We start from the raw sequence: 19,791 nt of genomic DNA, 5'->3' as shown, positions 1-19,791 counted from the left end.
TGAGGGCAGCTTCTTTACCCGCAGCACTAGCAAGGATTTTTTTTAACTTATTGTCAGGTTTATGGGGATAATATTCATTGTCCTTTCAGAGTTTCACTACGGTAAATCTGGCACCTTGGCTGGTCAGCCATGACCTCTAGTACTGTAACTTTGTAAAGGAATTTTGTAAACCAGGCCCCTAACGCCCTGATTTAAAAGCGACTCCTCCGCTTCCAATATTGGGACACGGTATATCTTGTTAAAATCATTAACAGGAAAAGATTTCCAGGATGTTCACATCATTAAACATATTACACAGTGAGGCATCCATTCTGATTGTAAATGCTAGTGAATGCAGAAATGTGTTAGGTTTGGCTGATTAGACCATGTACCACATGAAACCTTTGCTCTTCACCAGGGTCAATGGAATTATGCTGCCGAGGTGTACAAAATTATACGGCTGAGTTGATTAAATTATCGGCCAGAAATGGGAAATGTTGTGGTCTAATGCAGGACATTTTGTAATATTATTATTTATTTATTTTGTCATTATACACATTTTAGCAGTGTCCGGGTAAATGTTTTAAATCACTAGAATCAGTTTCACATATGCCTCTAAGCTACTAAAAGGAGACAAGTCAAGCTTTGTGAACGACCTTCCACTGTGCGGCAACACGCCACTGAGTTTTTATTAACATTTGATCCATCTGAGCTAAAAACATTATTATTTGTGACACAGATGAGGGATTATGTGGCAAATCCTGAATTATGTGGGAAATGCCATGGATTCAGAATTGCGTCATTCTGGCTGCCCGCCTCCGAACTCACTGAGGCTAAGGAACCCTCTGACATTCAACAGTAATATTTAGACTGGATTTAACACTATCTGTTAATGGTGACCACTCTTCTGGAGTACAAGTTCTAGTCTTTGAGCTATACTGTATCTACAACAGGAGCTTACTTTCGGTATAACGGATAGCTCGTTAAATGATCCATGGATATTATCTTTAAAAGAGAAGGTTTTCGTTTTTGTTTTTTTTGGGCTTTCTTGATGGCGATCCAGGGTGAGGTGGTTGTGAGTTTCTTAACTCCACTTTTGCACAATGAGTCAACAGCTCTGGGATACTTGTTACCACCCCATGTGTCTGTCTTTCCAGAGTTATATCGAAAACCAAGGTTTACTTGTTTTTGCCAGAGCGCTTGAAATGCTCTCCTAGGACTGGGTTACTTATAGGATGTAAGTCAGCCCACACTGCTCGGACAGGGATGGGCCTAGCTTTCTACCCACTTTGGGCCATATGTAGGTGGGGTAATACCGGTCGGTAACGGTGAAATTCGGTAAATTTCACCGTTACCGACCGGTATTTAGGGATTTGAGATGTAGGAGGCTGCAAATAAGGAATCGGTAATTTACCGATTCGTTATTTTAAGGAAACGGTAAAATACTGATTCCTTATTTTAAAGAATGGGTAAATTACCAATTCCTTAAAGCCTATGTAGGTAGCACTCAAGTGAGTGCATTTTAGCCTTAAGGATTTGTTATTTACCACCATCTATAAGTTGGTGGTAAATACCGAATACCTTTGAAAAAGCAATTGTTTTCTTTTTTCGCAGTGCCATGTGGCAGACATACATACCCTTAGGGCATGTATGTGCGCCACATGTGCCCACATGCACGATTCAGGGGTGCAACAGGGTGTCAATGTGACACCCTCCCACCCTTGAATATGTTCCCCCTATTACCGATTCGGCCGAATCGGTAATAGTGAATGGCTTCCCATTCATTCCTATGGGCCTCCAGGGCCTATAGGAATGAATGGGAAATACCGATTCGGTAATACCGAATATTACCAAATCGGTAAAATGTACTGATTTTTTACCTACATACTATTTACCGATTCTTAAATACCGAATCGGTAAAATTCGGTATTTAAGAATCGGTAAATAGAGATTACCTACATATGGCCCATAGTGTGGATCGAGGCCTATACTGTCCTTTGACAAATTAGTGGCTTTTTTCTCACCAGTGTAAACATTTTTCTCCGACAAAGGTGGTAGCTTTGGGTTCCTAGGAGTACAGTCCTACCCAAAGCTCCAGAGCTGTTTATAGGTTCCTCTGTCAACATTGCTCAGACATAGATGGGTCTTAACCTTCTACTCACAAAGTGTTGACTGTGGCCTAGTCAATTTGTTACAGATCAGTGATATTTGTTTACCAGTTTAAACATAATTCTCTGGCATTGGTGGTAGTTTTGGGGCCCTAAGATACATACAGTTCCCACCCGGAAACAGCTTCTAAAATCTAGACACATCAGAGATGTATCTCTAACACAGTGGTTTCATTATATAAACAGTGCACTGTCCCTTTGCGGGTCAGAGGGGGCACTCCAGTCACAACTGTCCTGGTACGCCTCCAGCTCTGCCAATTGCGATCTTCCATGCTGATCCTGCAGAGAGCGATTGCCAACCCAACCCTAAACCAAGTCATTCAGGTATGGGTCCCAGTCTAACCTAAGAGATCAGGCAGATGGTACACTCACTATGCTTCCAGAATAGGGGAAGCATTAGGTAAGAATACAGATATATAGAAATAAGACTGTCATGGTTAGACTGTTTATTCTTTTTGCCATGTTCATAATGCTGGTTACTTTGATTTGTTTTATCTGCCAAATAATTGCTGCACATTCTTTCTACGCAAGACTACGATTGTTTCAATGAAGGTATTGAAAATGATCTATGTATCTTTCCTGTGTTTCACCAAGGACATGCATGAGTAAGCGACGATAAGGGTAAGATCTGTTTCCACAATTTCCTTTGGGATGAGGGTGTTGTGTTCAAGGTTGCCAAAATCCCCAGCCACCCCAGAAGGGTTAGGTGAGGTCCTGTTGTCCTAATATACAATGCTAAAAATTTTTGCGAGAACCATATAACAGGGGAAGTAACAAGAAAAACAGATGGAGATCTAGGAAATACTTCAAGATCCTGTTATGAAGGGGATGTTGAAAGAAAGGCATGGGGAAAACCCATGCACTTTCAGTGACAATTAAAATAAAGTGTAAGAGATTAAACTTAAACTGCAGCACTGAGAAATACATGCCTTGCTCTTCCAGAGCAAAGTAATGCATGTAATGCATACATTTACAAAGAATAATTTGGAAGAACATCAGAAACTAATGAAATATTTGAAAATACCAGTTTAAGGATCAAAATCACAATTATCCACTGTGTCTACCAATACCACACCATCTCCCATGGACAACTCAGTAAAAGGCACACGAAACATACCTGTATTGCCCGAGCAAAGAACAACATCCTGCCATCACAGACCTGCTTCAGGACCCAACTGGACCTCCTTATACCCATCAAAGGGCTCAACAACATTCCACATTTGTCAAGAACCTTGGTCATTAACCTCTAATTAGAGAGATTTTTCCTGCTGCTTGTCACATGCCAAAACGTCTAAGCAAGATTCTGTCTCAATGCAAGCTCGATGGACATAGCACACAGACATCACATGTGAAAAAGATATCACGTCTTTATTTTCTCAAGACTGCAATGAGAAATAGGGACAAGGTGACACTACACAGATGATTTATGGGTAACCTTCATTACATGGAATTCTAGTTTGCCTTAACACTGTCCTTGTGTTCCTTTACTCACAACAGCTGTTATGATTTTCCTTGTGTTCTTTTCCTCTACGCCACTTGGAAGTGATGTTCATTCAGTATTTTAGTTAGTCATAAAGAGAACGGTTACCTAAAAGGCTTCAAAGCACTGACACATAAACTGGCAAAAAGAATAGAGAATCATTTAACAAATCAGTGCATTCTGTCAGTTGAGGTCTTGATGCTTGAATGGAACAAAAACGACTAAAGCACCTGATAAAAAAAATAATGTGTAAATGGAGTGCTTAGAATTGGAAACATGGCAAACTGATAACATAGGGGCGATCTAGAAACCTCAGCAGCGCCTAGAAGCTGTTCAGTTGTTGGCGCTTTATAAAATCTGATTTGAGTAGAATATGGAAAAAATCAACTGAGTAAACAAGGGTGTAGCTGGCACAGCTGAACTTGTGCTCCATATCACGTGTGACATCTTCAGCCACCCCTGTTTTTAGGAGGAAGCCTAGCTGACAGTTGCTAAAGACATCTTGGGTACATTCAGATACCTTCCCTGGGAAAGCATTTCTTCCGTTGCTTACCATTGACTTTGTGGTTTGTAACTCACATTTTCTGGCTTTCTATTAGCTGGCTTTGTTTTAGGCTGTCCAGATTCAGATTGTCCCTTCTAAGGAGCAAACACTTTTCACACTGTCTCTCCTTGTATTCTCCCATGAGTGCTCCTTTCTGTAAACCGGCCTATAAATCTTGTTCTTATCTTGTCACATTTGCTGTGCATTCAAAGACAAAGGTCAAATGTCAGGCTCTGTCTTCCCAAGGGAACTTTTCGTTTACTTTTCTTGTCTCCAACTTCAAAGTTAGAGAACTTATGTTACAATCTTCTGGATACAGTGGGCAGAGAAAAGTTTTTTTTTTCCTAGCACACAATAACATTTAAATGAAGTGTTAAAATATTTCAGAATATATCAGAATTAGCATAGCACAAATGAAGCACATTTTTAAATTCTAAAGTGTGTTGAAAACACATACTTTAATATGATCAAAACAAATCAATACAGTAAGTGATGCCATTTCCACACATTATCATTTGTGCACTGTATAGTTGTATAGTAAAACTGCTTGTATGTGCAAATGTAATGGTCACTTCAATTGAAAATGTGTTGTCTGTACTGGCAGTATGCTACCACACCAAGTTCACTCCATTCTACACCACTTCACTCTATGCCTCTCTACTCTACTCTTCACCACTCTACTCTATGCCAATGAACTCTACACCACTCTACTCAACACCACCCCAGTCTAGAGCACTCCACTTTACTCTGCACAACTCCACTCTATGTCAATTCACTCTATGCCACTCTGCAACATTGCACTGTACGCCACTGCACTCTACTCTGTACCACTCCACTCTATGCCCCTGTATTCTATGCCAATCCACTATAAACCACCCAAATCTACTCTGCACCACTGCACTCTACCCTGCACCATTCCACTCCACGGCACTCTACGACACTCTACTCCGCACCACTTAAGACCACTGCACTTTATGTCACTTTACTCTACACCACTCTAAGTCACTGCACTCCATGCGACTCTACTTTACACCACTCTGCTCTGCACCATTTCACTTTATGCCACTGTAATCATTACAACTAGACTCTACGCCACTTTGCTCTGCACCACTCCTCTCTGCATCACTACACTCTACGACATTGCATTGTACGGTGCTGAATTCTATGTTGCTGCACTCTACACCATTATACTCTGCAACACTCCACGCCAATGAACTCTACACCAGTTTACTCCACTCTACACCACCCCAATACAAGACACTCAATGCCGCTCCAACTCCACACCACTCTCCTCTACACCACTAACTTTTGGCCATGCTGGTGTACAACATGGGTAAACCACATTGGCAAAGACAATAGCTCATACATAGGCGAAACCAAATGCCTGTTTAACTAAGAACTAGTAATATGCTTTCATTTGTAGGTCCCTACTTAAAATGGGAAACGTTACAATACAAGTTTCATTCTGAAAGCTGCTGTTGGTTAAAAAACCAGAAGTCGCTAAAGGAGTCGCACATGACATTGGGAGACGTAACAATGTCCATGTAACACCGATTTGGTAAGTGGTTAAGCAGGACATGCCCAACGGCCCTCATATGCTCTTCAGTTGAGTGTCTGCGAGTCCCACACTCGAGCCATGCGCAGCATGCAATCCATGCGTCTATTTGTAACAAGTGCGAGCATGAAATCTCAAACTGGTCCGTGTTCACACTTCATTCAGTCTAGTCTAGAGTGGCTTTGCTAGGTGTTTTCGAAGCAAACCCAGAATAAGGGAAAGTTTTTATTAGTGGAGTAGGAAGATTGTCAGCTCATTGAGTCAGCACCGAGAGGAAAGAATGGTGGCTATTAAAACAGTGCCTAGAGCCGGGAGCGAACGTGTCCTCCGCGCCTTTCCCGCTCCCTCCTACGGCACACAAATTTGGGTTATTTATCAGCACCTCCTACCTATGCTTCGCTCTCCTGGGATGAGTTGCAAGCCCTTCCTGTTCTGTCAACCGGGGTCCAGAGACAGTGAGAGCGGGTCTTCTCACGGAAAAAAAGATCCAAATAAACATAGACAACCCGGTCACAAAGGTGCAACCAACAAAACGAAAAATAAAAGAATTCGTGGTCCAAAATACAATATATGAAGCTGTCTTGAGATAATACTATAAACGCTCATTCTTGTATGAGAGTGGAAGACGGACTCGAATAGGAAGCACTCCTTCAGCTGTCTGCAAATAAAGCAGCCATTTTGGAATGGCAAACTATTCCTTTCAATGGAGAGGTGACACCTCCCTATATTACTGCAACTTAGCCATGGATACTACAGTATTGTTCTGTTTGGATTTCACCCCGTTTCCATAGGCGTAGAAACCTGGAGGATAAGGGCGGGGGGGGGGATTTATCTCCCCCAGATTTTCAAGTGGGAGTTGCAATGGACAAGGTGCCCCCAGAAGTGGAACTAGAGATTGAACAGCAGAACAGGTTTCTCTGAAGACATGCCGCCCACGTGCAAAAGTCTCTTCGAAGCGCGTTTACCTGTTATACATACACTGCCCAGGCTCCAATGCCTCTTTGGTTTCTTTGTTTTGTTTTTTATTTAATTGAGGTCATTGAAGTGTTGAGCGAGCCCCCCCTAAAATCCTTCTGTTTGTCAAGTCAGGAAATTATATTAAGGCTCAACACCTCAGTGACCCACAATTAAATAATTTGCACATAAAATAGGTATTGGAGCCCCACACAGTTGCTGCTGGTGTTACAGCTCTTCAAACAGACACAGCTATACAGCAGGGCTATTGAGAGACATGTTCCAGGTAGGTCGCTCCCCTCCCCCTCCTCCCCCCCGCTGCAGCTCCACCACCGCTTTTGCCCTGCATTACTGGTCTCTCTGCTGGCTTCTCTGCTGCCCATTCCTGGGCGCTGTTTCCCCCTCCCCCGTACCCACCCAATGCTCACTTTTCCGGCCACTGCGGCCCCGCCCCCATTCGCTTTCCCCTGCCTCCCGGCTCCCAGCTGCTCCTCCCTCCCAGCTCCCCTTAAAGTGGCGGCAGCGCAGCGGGCGCGCCAAAGGCGTGCCTAAGTCAAGCCCGTCAGCGCTCGTCCGCGCCTGGACCGCGCCCAGCGCCAGAACCCCTGGACCCCGCGAACGACACGACACCAGACTCCACTACGATGCCAGCAGCCTCCACGCACTCAACGTCGGCCAAAACCACACATGCTTCCAGGCCACCCCGAAACTGACCCACGGACCCATCTCCTGCCGCACCTGCAGCTTCACCTGCGACAGAACCACCAACCCTCCAAGGACTGGACCCGACCACCTCGGCTGCATACTCCTCAACACCCGCTCCGCAAGCAAACATGCCATCGAGCTCTGGGATCTGCTCGACATCTCCGCCCCAGACGTGGCCTTCCTGACCGAGACCTGGTGTAACGACTCCTCGGCGCCCGACATCGCCATAGCCACCCCGGACGGCTACAAGATCACCAGCCGGGATCGCGCCAACGGAATCGGAGGAGGAATAGCCATCGTCCACAGGTCCACCCTCAAGGCCGCCACGCACGCAGACGACACCCTCAACACCACAGCACACCTGCACTTCTGGAGCCACACCAACCCCAACACCACCCTCAGAGGAACACTCATTTACAGCCCCCCCGGACCCCGGGCACAGTTCAGCGACTCCATCGCCGACCTCGACAGCACCCACGCACTCGCCTCCACGGACTAAATCCTCCTCGGGGACCTGAACTTCCACCTCGAGAACAACAACAACGCCAACTCCGCCACCCTGATCGACAACCTCGCCAACCTCGGCCTCAAGCAACTCGTCACCGCACCCTCCCACGCCGCCGGCCACACGCTAGAACCCGTCTTCTCCACAAGCACCCACGTTGCCTTCGATCACACCACCGAACTCCACTGGACTGACCACCGCTGCATTCATTTCACCTTCAAGAAACGAACCACGCACCACCGCACCCAACAGCTACCTCGCCGCTGCTGGAGCAAAGTCACCAAAGACCGGCTGATCACCACCTTCGCCCAGAACCCACCCACCGACCCCACCAACCCAGACGTCCCAGCCCACAACCTCAGACAGTGGATCGACGACTGCGCCAACACCCTCGCCCCGCTCAAGAAACACTCCAACAGCCACACCAGCAAGAGAGCCACCTGGTTCACCAACGAGCTCCAGACCTCCAAACGCGCATGCCGGAAACTGAAGAAAATATGGCTCCACGAACACACAACGGACAACCATGCAGCCCACGAGGACGCCACCCACAAACATCCCCACCTCATCAGATTAGCCAAGAGATCCTCCTTCAAAGACCGCCTGGACAACAACTCACACGACAGCAAAGAACTCTTCAACATCGTAAAGGAACTCTCCAACCCCAGCGCCAACGCCACTGACATCCCGCCCTCACAAGAACTGTGCGACTCACTAGCCATCTTCTTCCACCGCAAGATCGCTGAAATCCTCGACAGCTTCAACACCACAACCGCCCGACTACGCCACACTCCACCTCCCCTGAGAACACCACCAGCGCCACCCGCCTGACCTCCTGTTCCAACGTCAACGATGACGAGACACGCAAGGTCATGAACTCCATCCACTCAGGATCTCCGTCAGACCCGTGCCCACACCACGTATTCAACAAAGCAGATGCAGCCATCGCACCCCAAATACGGAAGGTCATCAACATCTGCTTCCAAACAGTGACATTCCCAGAAAGCTGGAAGCACGCCGAAATCAACGCCCTCCTCAAGAAGCCCAAGACGGACCTCAAGAACTTCCGGCCCATCTCCCTGCTCCCGTTCCCGGCAAAGGTCATTGAGAAAATCGTCAACAGGCAATTGACCCGCCACCTGGAAGACAACAACATCTTGGACCCATCCCAGTCCGGAGTCAGACGAAACCACAGCAACGAGACAGCCCTCATCGCCGCCACAGGTGCCAACATCAGGTGCCAACTAGACAACGACGAAACATCAGCCCTCATCCTCCTGGACCTGTCGGCCGCCTTCGACACGGTCTGCCATCGCACTCTAAAGACACGCCTCCTAGAAGCCGGAATCCAAGAGAAGGCCCTTGACTGGACCACGTCCTTCCTCGCCGGCAGAACCCAGAGAGTCCGCCTCCCACCCTTCCGATCTGAAGCCACCAACATCATCTGCGGGGTCTCCCAGGGCTCATCCCTCAGCCTGATGCTGTTCAACATCTACATGGCCCCCCTCGCACAAGTGACCCGCCATCACGACCTCAACATGATCTCCTACGCCGACGACACCCAGCTCATCCTCTCCCTCACCAAGGACCGACACACCGCCAAAACCAACCTCCACGAGGGAATGAATGCCGTCGCCGACTGGATGAGGAGCAACCGTCTGAAGCTGAACTCGGACAAGATGGAGGTACTCATCCTCGGACCCACCCCCTCAGCCTGGGACGACTCCGGGTGGCCGACCACACTGGTAACAGCACCAACACCCATCGACCATGCACGCAACCTAGGATTCTTCCTCGACTCCTCCCTCTCCATGGCTAAACAGGTCAACGCTGTCTCCTCCTCCTGCTACAACACCCTCCGCATGCTCCGCAGGATCTACAAGTGGATCCCGACCGAAACAAGAAGAACGGTGACACAGGCCCTCGTCAGCTGCAGGCTGGGCTACGGCAACGCACTCTACCCAGGAATCCCAGCCAAACACCTACGACGACTACAACGCATCCAAAATGCCTCCGCCCGACTGATTGTCAACGTCCCCCGCCACAGCCACATCACCCCCCCTGAGAGACCTACACTGGCTCCCCGTCGACAAGAGGATCACCTTCATGCTCCTCACCCACGCACACAAAGCACTCCACAACGCCGGTCCAGCCTACCTTAACAGCAGACTCAGCTTCTACACCCCCACCCGCCAGCTCCGCTCCGCCAGCCTCGCCGCTGTCCCCCGCATCCAACGAACGACCTCCGGCAGCAGATCCTTCTCCTACCTCGCCGCCAAAACCTGGAACACCCTCCCTACCCACATATCGCAGACCCAAGACTTACTCGCCTTCAGAAGACTCCTCAAGACCTGGCTCTTCGAGCAGTAGCAGCACCTTCCCCCCTTCCCCTCAGCACCTTGAGACCCTCACGGGTAAGTAGCACGCTCTACAAGAACTCTGATTGATTGATTGATTGATGTTCTGTAACTGTGCTTAACCTTCAATGAAGACAGAATGATGCAACCCTACAATGGCTGAATTGCACAATATGCATTTCTTCCATGCAGCTGGTCGCATCCCAGTCAGTTAAAGTTAAAGGCAGTTGTTTATAAGGTTGAGTTCTGAAAACATGCCCAATACCTTTAAACTTAACCATTGGCTACATTTTGTGTGAGTGGGAGCTGCTACGGGTCTTTCGTTTCTGGTGATTTGCAGCGGTTGTAAGAGATGTTCTTAGAGTTTCTCGTTGCTCAAATGGGTGTTATTTCCCATATTTATGTTTCCCTTCTCTTCATTGTTTGATTTTGCTCAATGAGAAAGTGTCACTCATACTCGTCTAAATGTCACTCATAATTGCACTGAAATTATGAAAATGTCACACATAGCAAACTGAAATCTTGGCAGCTATGAACCAGGAACCCTGGGCTTCAATCCCAGCTTCCCCACTTGAACGCTTTTTCTGAGCCACAGAACATTAGAGGCAAGAGAGACTACTGGTTCGGCTCTCTCCAAGGTTGTCCATGGCCCCCCCTCCTCAAATCCCCAAGAAATGTAGTGTCTCCTACACCCTTGTCCATTTCAGTCTGCTATTTTCCAGCTGCAAGCTCCATATCAAGCGATGCTTAAAGATTATTTTGTTTATTGCAAGTAGTAATTTACAGTACTCTCAGATACTGAGTACCTGCACTTTTTTGTGTTATTCTTTTTATTAAGATTTATCAAAAAAAGTTTACAACCATATCAATAAAGCAGTCTGATTACAGTCAGTATGTACATGTTAGCCACAAAACAGATTTCTACCATCAATAAGCCATGTGACTACTCCAAAATAGATGTACAGTGAAAGAGAAAAGCTAATAAGCCTAACCCCACCAACAACTACCCCATACACACATCCCACCCTCCCGAGCCCAAGGGGGAGAAGTAACAGAGCCAGAGTCATGAAAGGCAGAGTGAGTAACTTAGTCTGCCAGTATAGCTGCATTCTTTTTTAAAAGCCAATCTTGCACCACAGTGGGCAGGGTGTGCTTGCCTCAGATCAGTCATGGGTGTACTGTATGCCGGCGTCACCTAGAAACAGCTCAAGAAACTATAGAATGTCCAAAATGCCACAGCCAGACTGGTTCTTGACATCTCCCGTCGCAACCACATCATGCACTGGCTCCCAGTCAACAAGGCAATCACCTTCAAGGTCCCCACACATGCCTACAAAGCTCTCTACGACGAAGGACCAGCATACCCGAGCCACTGCCTCGCATTCCACATACCCGCCAGACAACTCCGTTGGGCCCAACTATCCCCAGGATCTACCACACTGCCAAGACCTGTAACACCCTGCCCCTCCCCCTCAGGCAATCCATGTTGCTGACCCAATTCAAGAAAGACCTCAAGACCTGGCTCTTCGAATGATCCTACACCCAGAGGGACCAGCAGCACCCCCCCTACCACCACCACCTCTTGTCAAGATTCAAAAAGAAGCTAAGACTTTCCCAATGGGCAAATTCCTCCCATAAACACCCTCAGTGCACTCACAACTCAGCAGCCTAGCAATATGTTTTTGCTCCTTACTTAAACTCCACCTGTGTAAGCTGATCTTGATATCTTTGCAGTAACCTTGCGTTCTTGTAACAAGGTCATTTGCTCATCATTGTGCATATTTTCTATTTCACTGTCACTTGCCCTATCTCCCTCTAGGTTGCCCTTGATCGCCCATTCCTACTCTCTGTAAATAGCTTGTTTTTTCTGCAGAGTGTGCTCATGATAGAATATTGTAAATAACTTGTTATTCAACCAAGTGTATGCATGATCGCCTGTCCCTTCTTATGTAATAGCTTGTTATATCGCCTATTCCGAACTTTGTAAACAACTTGTTATCTTTGTAAAGCGGTCTGATACCCTAACGCACAGCTTTCCAAACTGTGTGGCGCGATACGTAACTGTGTCGCGCCCTGTACATAGGTGTGTCGCGCCAGTCAGGCCCCCCAGTCAGGCCCCCTCGAGGCATGCGTTGGGGCGCGTCTCGTGGATCCGTGACTAATCTCTGGTGCTGCAGGCCACTTGCGGCGACTTCCAAAGGGGAGGCAATGGAGCTCGTCACCAGGACCCAGCGTGAGCTGCTTTGTAAATCAGAGCAAGGGTGTGTCTGCTGAGTCATTTGCTTATCCAAAGATCTTTCACAGTGGGCGCTAAGAGGGGGCTGTAAAATCTAATGGGTGGCGGTGGGAGGCACTATTCAGGACATAACAAAAGAACGTATGGGAAGGCTTTTACAGTCGCCACGCATCTGAATTGCTTTCTTGCACACTTCCACTTCCACACTCACTGATTCCTATTTCTTCGACCTTGGACAGACCTTAAGACCAATCAAAAATGTGGAGATTGGCACCTGGTTCCCCAGTACAGACGTTGTCAGCTCTGGCCCTAACTCCGGTTTACAAATGTTCCAGGAGAGACTTGTTTATTTATTATATGCGTTTTTATATAGCGCGGACTTTACCGGAAGGTGTCAGAGCGCTTCACAATAGGAACAGTAATGATACATGAGGAGAAAATTACACGTGAACAAATTACAAAAGCAAACGTTAAGTTACATGAGGCAATAGTGACAATTGTGAGCAAACAAAATACAAGAGGTAGCAAACGATACATTACAGGAGGAAAAAGTGATGTGTGCAGGTTACAAAAGCGTACAAATTACAATTAGAGGTATAATACTGCTGATGGAGCAAGGATTCGCACGTAAAGCGCCTTGCTTGAATTCAAGAACCTCAAATAACCCTAATTAATTAATCAATCTGTTGGTCTTATTAATTTACCCCTTATTCTGACATTTTTGGTGTCCGAGAGACGCTTGCTTATGTGTTTACTAATCCTAATACGCTTGCTACCTAAGATGGCTGCTGCTACGCGGGAATTTCTACTGCGCATGCGTCGGTCATACCCATGTGACGTGACGTACTCGCAGTTCTGGTGGGAAACTGTTTGCACTTGCGCATTAGAGCTAAAATGGCTGCTTTGTGTTCTCACATGCCTGAAGCTTGCATTGCTGCTTTTGCTACGCTATTCGTACTGCTTAATCATTAAGGCTATAGCTATTAGGAAATAATGGGAGTAGTATAGAGATTCATGGTATACAGTGCATTCATTTTTTCTGTGTTCTAAAACTGTTTCTTTTCCATTTCATGGTACATTACGAAATATGGCCTGCTGTCCCTTGCCGTACTCCATTTTGCTTGAAACTGAGTCTGCGCAAGATCTGCGAGTCTCCACAGCAATGACCTTTGGAACTTTACCAAGTGGCAGTCCCAGTCAAGATGCGCCTGGGAAGAAGCTCCCTCACCTAGTCGAAGAAGCTGAATTGTACCGATAACATTACATTGTATGCAAAGTTAAATTCACCATTGTTATGTGAGAAGCATGTGTCATGGGAGCCCAAAATTCGATGGGCGGGTATAAAAATTCTAATGAGGGGCTTGAAAAAGCTCAAATCCTAGGTGGTGTGATGACCTGTCCTTTTTCTTGTCCAATCGAAATTGGGGATCCTTACACTTGCAACATTTGGGGGGTGGAACACTGACCTGAAAAACAGTATAACTAGCCTAGGTTAGCTAGAGAAATTGTCCGACTTGTCCGAATAGCTGACCTGTCACTGACCCAACGCACTCAATAGCTGATCGAAACAGAGGTGCTGCTGAGCACTCTGTCAGACAGACTCACAGACCCAATCGGGGTTTTGGGAACCTTAAAGTGCTGGCGAAGCACTTTGCTGGGGAATTCGAGAACCCAATTGGGGTTTTGACTAATAGCTGCAGAGAAGGTGTAGCGCAGGCGTTGCAACTGAACTGCGGGTGCTGGTCTCAACTTCGGTGGTCCTGTCCTGATCCTAATCTGGTTTTCCTGTCCTGGTTTCTATTCTGCACCTGCTGGCCTACTGGCAACTGCATTCCTTGGGGTTCTACTGTCCTTAACTGACCCGTGGCCAGGGTTGGTCTCCACATCGTTCTAGGTAAATATAAATCTGTGAGGGAAACACATTTGCGTCCTTTCCTTGCATCTCTTGAAATAGCTAAAAGTCTTAATTTCACATTGTTCCTTTTTCTTACCTCCTTATTCTGACAAACAATAAAGTCATACATCTGAACTGTTCTTTTAGCATGTTCAATTTTTTACCCGTCCTTTAAGCAAATCGTGAGATACCGTTCATGAAATATAGATGTTCCCTTTCTTTACCCTCCTTTAGCCAAATTAAAGTGGTTGCTCTGAATTATTAGCCCTATAGCTACATGGTTATTGCAAAATTTCGTCACTATAAATCAAGTTCCTTCTCCCTATTCACCTTTCTAGGGGTACTCAAACTGTGACATTCTAGCATGTTCCTTATTTTTCCCGTCCTTTAGACACACCATACCAAGTCTAATTTCTGAAATTTCTTACTAGCATGTTCCCTGTTCTTACCTTCCCTTTAGATTTCTAAATGGTTGGCATAATCTATTTTTTGCATGGTTATACGATTTTCATGATTTTGGTAACTGATAGTTTGCTTGCTGTAAACTTCATGCTTTCTTATATTGATGAAGACTAGATAAAGGTTTTCAAAACTTCCCGAGTCTGTGTTTATTATAAAGAGTGCATATGTTATAAAGGGTTATTTTAGACTGCTTATCTTTTCAGCTAGCTCCCTGATCCATTGTGGTCATAGGTGCCAAAGGACAAGGATTGGTAAGTCCAAGGTATAGGAATTAGTTAGTATTCTGGATTGCTGGTAGTAGAGTGTAGGTTACCCGATTATGGAATATGGTGAATTGAATTTATGGGCCCAAAATGTGCATTTGGTAAAAATTATAGTCGGGTGACCTGCGTGCTCTATCAGTAATTTTCTGGTATCAGAGGCTTGGTTAGGGACTAGTTAAGATAGGTAGGTAGGTAAACTGCTGCTAACCGTGAAAAGTAAAAGTGCTGCTATATAAAGAATCGATCGATCAAATGAAAAATTGTTTTTTTAAATTGTTAGAAATGTTATAAAATGTTTTAACATTTTCTCTGATATGCTGCTATATTGATCTATGTATTAACAAAACTCGTCTGTGATTGTTATATGTTTGTCTGGAATCCCCGGGGGCAGAATAGCGAGTGGTAGAATAGAAGCCACGTCGCAGCGAGGTCACTTATTCGAGGAAAGTTAGTGCATGGTTGGGCAGAACTGGAAGCACTAATTAGGGTTTCTGTATAAATGTATGAATAAATGATAGCAAAGAGTTTGCTGGCAAAACTTCTATTGTGATATAACCTAGTAAGGGTCACACGGAAGGAGTAGCAGGTTCGTCTGAGCTTGATTGTTAGCAAAAGGGTTCGCTGGTGAAACTTTTGACTTAGTATATATCCCAGAGTGGATGAGTCCGAAGGAGTAGCAGGTTCTCTAATGCTTGTGTGAAGAGTAGGCAGAAGGGATCTACTCGCAGTATAAGAAAAGTAAACGGAAGGGATTTACTTGCAGTGAAACAAATCTTTTCTTTCTAGACACTCGAGTACAGTGGCGAATGTTTTTGCGTTGTAAAATAAACAGAGCCCTTGCACTTTAAATAAAGAATTTAATTTTACGATACCTTGTGAAGGAGGGAGTCGGTTGCGGAGCTGCACTGACGTCACTCAGTGCCGCGCTGGTATTGGTCGAGACAGCGGGCGTGTAGCTGAGATAGCATTGTAAAGGAGGGGTGAGCACAGGAGCGTGGGAACTCGCTTTACGAGGAAAGCCGCGCACCCATTGGTTGGAATTGTTTGAAACCGCACATTTGGTTGGTTGCAGAAAAATAAAAGACGCACTAGTATTGGAAGTGATTTTGTACACAAAATAAGTGACTTGTGAAAATATATGTGGTATCCAACTCATCCCGCGACTCGACCTGATCCAAGATATCAAGGTTTTGTGAGAGATCAGTGGAAAACAGGTAGACCTAGCATTATGTACGGAGGCAAGAGAAAAATGACATTTGTAGACAAAGTAAAAAATTATTTCAAGAAAGACAAGCCTATCAAAACTAGAGTAGGTGTTATTATTCTACCACCTAATACTCCCGCATCATTTATGTTGTTTGACAGAGGCTACCATGCTTGTGTATGGTTGGAAAATTGGGTGGAATATACTAAAGATGACGGAATTTTAGCATTTCCCTTAGAAGGTACATTAAATGGAAGAATTTTGTTTAATTTGAGAACCCGAATGAATGATTTGCATCCCAGACCTAGACTAACGCAATAAGAAGCATTAGAAGAATGGGAAATAGAGGCTTTTGAACGAGACAGACCCAGAATTGACAAAGGGTTAGCTAAATTTTATCCGAAGGTAAAGAAAGAGACCCGAGAAAAAAGGATGAAAGAATGGAGACAGAACATGATGGTAGAAGGACTGTACCCTGTATTAACAGTAGATGAGCCCATGGGAGGGAAAAGGACAGAGAAAACAAAACATTTATTGACCACTGGTGATTCAGACATTATTTGGAGGATTTGTTAATGAAGAATCTACCACCTTATAATGAGGAACCAAGATCCCTAAGCATGAGAAACCCATTCCTGAAACCTAATTATGGCGAGGGACCAAGTATGGCAAATCCAAGTGCCCCGAGTTATGGCCCTCCCTTAATTCCGCAGATAGTACATGAAACCTCCATGGATAAGGTATTGCAGGATAGAGAACGAGAGGCTTTTTGTTAAACAAAGAACAGAACTAATTCAGAAAATCTCCCAATTAAATACCAGTCCTGAAGCTCTGACAATTCCGGTAACTATTGGCCCAGTTGTTCCTTTGTACGGGGATAAGCAAGCGAGTCCGAAAACTCCAATTATAACCCCATCTGTAGTACAGCCGAGAAAGAGCCCTTGATAATAGACGATCAGGCAAGTGAATGTGAATCTGTGATTTCCTTGATGGATTTACCGATAAGGGAACCAGAAGGGAGCTCACAGAGAAAGAACAATCCTTTTACTTCGAGAGAAGTTCAAATTGAGTAATCTTCCGGTACCAGAAGTGCTACGGTAGTGACTCCTGAAGAAATCGACAGATGGACCCGAGAATTAGAGAAACCAAATCCTCAGCCAAAACCATTAGATATATATAAACTGAGAATAGAATTGGAGGAACTGATGGCTGGGAATGTGGGTTTGGACAGACTGAACACCCTTAGTGAAGAGGAATTATTATTCATTTGCAAAAGTATCACCCGTAATACCAGAGTGTTCCATGAGAAATTAATGGACACTGCAGCTAGCATGGGAATTGACATTGGTAAGTCTAAAGTCTTGCAAAAACCCTACAGAGCAGAATTCTCAGACAAAGATTTAGAAAACATGAACGTGTCAGGGAAAAAGGTGCAGATAAGGGAGTTACTAAATTTGTTACAAAAATGAGGAGATTTAGAAAAATGGAAAGCCAGGTGGGCAAAGAAAAGAGAGGACATTAGATCAAAACAAATGACTTCTGAGTATGTCTTAAAAGAAGCAGAAAAGGTGGAAAAATTATATCCTATGAGAGAAGTGCCAGGTGGAGGATATGTACATGTTCCATGGTCCCGACAGGATATTGTGTCCTTTACAAATGACTTCCCAACATTGCGAGAAAAACCTGTAGAATGGTACAGACAGGTCGATAGATTTGTAAAAGTTCAAAAATGCCTCCTGAAAGATCTAGATGGTTTCTTTGACATTGTAGTTCCCGTAGATTTATGGACAGAATGTAAAATTGCTGTTGATTGGCCTAGTGAAGAATTCCCGAGAGACCCAAAGACAGGGGCTCCTTCAGGGGATGTTATGAGGAAATACAATCAGGTAATGTTGTATCTAAAAGGAAAGGTGCCTGCAAAAGAAACTGATTGGACCCAAATAGATAGAACCACCCAGAATCGAGATGAAACTGTACATTCTTACTATGAACGACTGTTACAGGTGTTCAAGACATACAGTGGCCTGGATAACATAGAGATGAAGGACATGACCCACTTCATATATCGATTTGTGTTAGGGTTAAGGCCTGAGATCTCACAGTAGATCAAAGACAATAAAATCTGCTGGCTAGCTAAACCAATTGACGAAGTCCTTAAATATGCTAAATACTGTGAGGATGAGCTAGAAGACAAACAAAACGAATTGAAAGAAAAGGTAATGTGGGCACAAGTAAAATTAGCAGAACACCAGGAGCAGCAGCTAAGCAAAATGACTAATAATCAGAGTCAGGGCCCCGGGGGTGGGGAAAAGCCGAGAATAAAAATGAGCCGAGAAGAGGCGAGGAAAAAGTTCCCCTGCCACGGGTGCGGAAAGATAGGACACTGGAGGGACGAGTGTAAGGCTGTGCAGAATGGTAATGTGCAAATTAATGATTTAAATCCACAGACGCAGAATGAGACTCCACGGAAGACCCAGCAGCAGGTAAAACAGAATCAGTTGCCTCGTGCACCTAGGCCAAATTATAGGAGCAAAGCACAACAGAGTGAAGACACTGAAGTTTGGGAAGGAAGGGAGGACAGAAATGCAGCAACTTCACAATTTCTGTTAAATGACACATTCCTCTGTGACGATACCTACTGACGGTGCCTGAGGGGGGGGGACGAGGAGTGCGTGCTTGGCGCCTCCTTGCCGGTGGACCAGTCATGGCCATACATTGAAGGAAAGGTTGAAGGAAATGACGTCACCTTTCTGTTGGACACTGGTGCTACCCGTTCTACTGTGAGAACAGCAGACGTTCCATACCTACCCCTCTCGGGAGAAGCGATCCAAGTAGTGGGCGTTTCTAATAAACTAATTAGTACCCCAGTTACCGAACCAATGGAAATTAAAATAGGGAATTTTAAAGAGATGCATAGATTTGTTGTTTGTGATTCCAGTCCCGTGAATTTATTAGGATGAGATTTGTTGTGCAAAATGAACTGTACCATCTTTTGTACACCAAATGGTGTTGAGATTCAGACCCCAGATGAAGACGGAATATACAAATTAATGTTAGCCAGACCCGACTTAGAAATTAAAAGACTGACAATAGAAGACTTACCTGAAGAGCTCCAACAGACAGTGAAACCAGAGGTATGGGATTTTACTAGAAAAGATGTAGGATTAATGGCAAATATTGACCCAATTAAAATAGCCATAAAAGAAGATGCAGTCTACCCAAATACTAAACAGTATAAAATGAGTGCGGAAGTAAAAGCAGGGGTTGCTATTGAAATCAAACGGTTGCTAGAAGCAGGCATTTTGCAAGAAGTGTTGAGCAGTCCTTGTAACTCACCGATAATTGGCATAAAGAAGCCTAGTGGTAAGTACAGAGTCGTACAGGACCAGTGCAAGGTTAATAAAATTGTTGTTCCTTGCTGTCCTGTTGTGCCAAACCCTGCAGTGATTCTATACCAAATACCGTGGAATGCTGGATGGTTTACC

General features: G+C 45.2%; 1 protein-coding gene across 2 annotated transcripts in view; it reads right to left on the bottom strand.

The window, feature by feature from the left end:
* The window catches only part of CRYZL1 (crystallin zeta like 1), a 269,330-nt gene extending 262,973 nt beyond the window's left edge, over positions 1-6,357 (bottom strand). Inside the window, exon 1 of one of the 2 annotated variants that reach the window (XM_078656942.1) lies at positions 6,116-6,357. The gene's annotated coding sequence lies outside the window, so the exon portion shown is untranslated. The remainder of the gene's footprint in view (positions 1-6,115) is intronic. The other variant, XM_078656941.1, reaches the window with a different exon arrangement.
* Positions 6,358-19,791: the final 13,434 nt, after the last annotated feature.

This window comes from Lissotriton helveticus, chromosome 8, assembly GCF_964261635.1.
Source record: "Lissotriton helveticus chromosome 8, aLisHel1.1, whole genome shotgun sequence".
Lineage (NCBI taxonomy): Eukaryota > Metazoa > Chordata > Amphibia > Caudata > Salamandridae > Lissotriton > Lissotriton helveticus.
Note: the sequence above shows the minus strand (reverse complement) of the source record. Positions and strands in the feature narration are given on the sequence as shown.